A 4,683-nucleotide genomic window follows, 5' to 3' on the forward strand; every position below is an offset into this window, starting at 1 on the left:
AGTTTACTATTTGCTCACTGTTACATGGCACCTACACTAAAATATATTATGGCATAAACACCTCACAATCTAACGCAGAATGTCAGAAATAGTAAATGAATCCCTTTTCATACCATAATGGAATTAAAAATTCCATGTGATAAAGGGCCATAGAAAGATAGACTAAAAATTAATTGGAAACTAAATAATGAAATTCTAAAGAATAAGTAGGTGATGAGACTCTGTGGATGAATTCCGGATCAGACAAGATGGCTGGGGCGCCCTGTAGGATTTTTAAGGAAATTCAGTGTTTTCTGGCAGAATCAGTTACTGGGACAAAAGCAGAACCAGATGAAAGTAGTGCACATTATTTTCACTTAATCATTGCAGACCCACAGGATTTCCCATTTGAGGGACCGACTTTCAAACTTGAACTACTTCAGTGCTGGAGCCATGATGGAAGAATCTAGATCACCACAAAACTCCTTCAAATACCTGTGAAAATGACTCTAAACAAATCCTAAAATAGCAGAAGCCACAAAATGACAGAGTGAAACAAATTTCCAACCCAAGGTATCCTGGAAAGTTGATAGAAAAGGGCTGTTGCATCAGTCTGAAAGAAGAGCACACTCTAGAATAATCTGCTCCAGCACAGGTCAGGGCCAGCAAAACTGGAACAGGTCACAGGGGACTGAATCCCGGGCAGCTGTGCTGGTTTCCAGACTTCTCAACACACAAATGCCAAAGACAACTTAAGAGGTTAGGAGGAAAGCTCTAGTGGACCTGGATGAGAGAGGAGCATGGTCAGAACTCAGCTGCAAGACAGTGGCTGCAGCAAGAGATGCAGTGGCTGCTTCAAAAGTTCTTATTCCACAGGCAGGAAGGAGATTGAGTGGCTAATCAGAGAGGGATTGCAGGTATATCTTTGCTGGAACAAAGGGAGAATTTTCTTGCTTTATCCATGCCTGGACATGGGTTGGTGCAGAGTGGTGGCCCTAGATGGTGGTCTTGGGGTGAGGAGGAGTACGGATATGAAAGAACTTGTGGCAACAGTGAAGAACTCTCTTCATAGTTCTAAGGAAGAAAATAGGTTTGTGGTCACTAAAGACCAGAGTACAGATCAGTACTCTGTACAGAGTACCATACCAGTACAGAGTACAGAAAAGGAGTCAACAACTCTCCCTTGATCATACATCCCTGGAAGAACTGAAAACTTATAGATCCCTAGAAATATCTCTGAAAACAGCTGCAAAAATCACCTGAAACATGGGACAGTACACCCCTCCACACTGAAAGCAGAGTTCTGCCTTAAGAAAGACAGTCAAAACCCCTACATCAAAAGCCTCCAAGAAAAATATTGATTAGTCTCATGCCATGGAAAAGATCAAAAAAAGATTTTGAAAATCAAATAAGATAAGTAGAGGAAAATTGGGAAGAGAAATGAGAGCGATGCAAAAAAAAAATTATGAAAACTTGCACAACATCATGCTAAGGGAGAATACCTTAAAAAGTAGACTAACCCAAATAGCAAAAGAGGTCCAAAATGTCAGTGAGGATAAGAATGTCTCAAAAAGCAGAATCAGTCAATTAAAAAATAAATGCCAAAAGCTCACTAAAGAAAATAATTTCTTAAAATTTAGAATGAACCAAAAGGAATCTAGTGATGGTATGTGAAATCAAGAAATTATAAAACAAAACCAAAAGAAGGAAAAAAAAATAAAGTAGCATGAAATATCCCATTGGAAAACCAACTGACCTGGTAAATAGATGCAGGGCACATAATTTTAAAATTATTGGACTACTTGAAAGCCATGACTAAAAAACAAAAAACAAAAACTATTCTGGACATCATCATTCAAGAAATTAGCAAGGAATACTGCCTAACATTCTAGAACTAGAGGGAAAAACAGAAATTAAAAGAATCCCCTGACTATCTCCTGAAAAAGATCCCCAAAATACAACTCCTATGAATATGGTATCCAAATTCCAGAGTTCCCAGTACAAAGAGAAAATATTGCAAACAACCAGAAAGAAACAATTCAAATATTTTGGAAACACAATCAGGATATCACAAGATTTAACAACTTCCCAATTGAGGCATGTGAAGGCTTATGATATGATGTCTCAGAGATTAAAAGAGCTAGAATTAAAACCCATAATCACTCTACAAAAGTGAGTATAATCCATCAGGAGGAAAATTGTATCTTCAATGAAACAGTGGACTTTCAAGCAATGTTGATGCAAAGAGCAAAGCTGAATATAAAATGTGACTTTTAAATACAAGACTGAAGAGAAGAATGAAAAGGACAGGAAAGAAACCATAAGAAATGTATTAAAGTTGAACTGCTTACATTCCTGCATGGAAAGACGGTATTTGTAACTCATAAGATCTTTCTCATTATTACTATAGTTGGAAGGAATGTGTGTGTGTACACACTATATATACACATACATGCATATATGTGTATGTGAAAGATGCATACACACATAGATAGTGGGCACAGTGAGTTGAACATGAAGGGATGATATCTAAAAAATCAAAATTAAGGATAGAGGAATATACTGAATATACAGGGAGAAGGAGAAATGAAGCTGTAGAATGGGGAAAATTATCTTACATAAATGAGACAAGAAAAAGCTTTTACAGTGCAGTGGAAGAGGGGGGAGGTGAGAGTGAATAAGTGAACCTTGCTCTCATTTAATTTAGCTCACAGAGGGATTTAAGTACACACTCAATTAGACATGGTAACCCATCTTACATCACAGGAAAGTAGAAGGGAAGATGATAAGGAGTGGGGGAATGATAGAAGAAAGGGCAAAGTCAAGGAGGAGTAAACAGGAAGAAACACTTTTGAGGAGGGACAGGGTCAGTGGACAGAACAGAATAAATGGGGAGTGGGATAGGGTGGATGGAAATATAGTTAGTCTTTCACAACATGACGGTTACAGAAGTGTTAGGCATGACTAAATATGTTTAACCAATCTTGAATGGTTGCCTTCTCAATGAGGGATAGTAGGGAGTGAGGAAGGGAGAAAATGTTCAACTTAAACTTTGAAAAACAAATGCTAAAATTGTTTTTACATGCAACTGTGCATATCAGTAAGAACCCCAGCATACACATTGGGCTGTGCTATCACAGGATGTTAGATCTGCACTCATAAAAGGAAAGACAACTTTTGAAGGGTTAAAAATCACTTTAATCAAGAACATGTGGCATTCCTTTAACCAAGTACATATATCATTCACCTAGTTCAGAAGAGTCAACACCCTGAACTTCAAAGAAAATATGGAGATATCAAAAATCAACAGACATGTCTTCCTCTGCCTGATCATAATTCAACAGACAGGTCCAACGGTCTGACCATATTTACCAGAGAGAGAAGCACAGATATCTTGATTTTCAAAGTTGAAGCGGGGCTCCTCACCACCTTTCCACAGTACTCAAATGGCCAAACATTTCCAATCAGTAAGCCCCAAAATAAAACCTCAACTCAGATTATTTATGTCTTTTTTAGAGCCAGAGGGCATCACATTCCCTGAGAGCCAGTGCCTCGTTAACAAAAGACATAGGCCTTCCCATGGATCTTCTGTAATCATACTCCCCTTAATGGGCAGGCACATTAATGGACGGGGAAGATCTTTATTCATATTAAAATAATTAACAGTACATATAATATCTCTGATTAAAGAAAGTCTTCTTTCTGTACTTTTCTCCTACTAAAAATTTTTCATTGATGAAGGCAAGATGCAATCAGAGGCACTTGATTATACTAAAAGAAAAATAGCAAAAGATCCTATTTTGCTTGCCATCACACTACATAATAAGATATACAGGTAAGGTCGTAAAGAAATATATGTTGTACTGCTGGAAAGTAGAAAGGAGGGGGATAAAAAGGGGGATAATAAAGGGGAGGGCAGATTGGGGGGAGAGGTAATCAGAATGCACAACATCTAGGGGCGGGGGGAGAGGAAAGATGAGGAGAAAATCTGGGACTCATAATCTTGTGGAAGTGAATGTTGATAACGAAAAATAAATTAATAAAAATTAATAAAATAACTTGAACTATTTATTCCAGAAGAATATCCAATGGCAACTCCTACATTTCATTTCATGGCCACAATTTATAGCCCTAATGTAGACAAACAGACAAAAAAAGGGAAGAATACTTTAGATATTTTGGGAGATAAATGGTCTCCAGTGTTGCAGATCTGAACAGTGCTGCTCTCAATTGAAGGATTGCCAAATCTTCCAAATTCAGGGAATCCAATAGCAAATGATGTAGCGGGACAGTGGAAGACCAAAGAAGCCCAAGCCATAGAAACAACCAGGGCATGGACTAGGTCATATGTCATGAATAACATTTAAATTCAATCTCAAAATTAAGTGTGCATCATTTCTCCTGTTCTGCTAAGAAGTCTTTATTTTTGTCTGCATTTAATGGACACAGTTTTAGAAGCTTTACAGAATAAAAACCTATCTCTAGTCCTTTGGTGATTAAAGACACATTAGGAAATGTCTGTGTTATTCTGCTTCACTGTTATAATGCATGAGTAGAGGCTAGAAGTATCATATGGATTGTTGCGAAATTGTTTAAAAGCAATGGTCCAGCTATGCTTTTATTCATTTTTCCCATCATGGTTTAAGTATCAGCACTGTAAATGAAAGCGGTTGTTGGATAGTTACAGTGGTGTGTCTTTTTGTT

The 4,683-nt window shown here is 37.6% G+C and overlaps 1 pseudogene; it reads left to right on the forward strand.

Annotated features, from left to right (window-relative positions):
- The first annotated feature begins 248 nt into the window (after window positions 1–248).
- LOC140511287 (ubiquitin-conjugating enzyme E2 N-like) lies at window positions 249–4,346 on the forward strand (annotated as a pseudogene).
- The last annotated feature ends 337 nt before the right edge of the window (window positions 4,347–4,683 follow it).

This window comes from Notamacropus eugenii, chromosome 6, assembly GCF_028372415.1.
Source record: "Notamacropus eugenii isolate mMacEug1 chromosome 6, mMacEug1.pri_v2, whole genome shotgun sequence".
NCBI lineage: Eukaryota > Metazoa > Chordata > Mammalia > Diprotodontia > Macropodidae > Notamacropus > Notamacropus eugenii.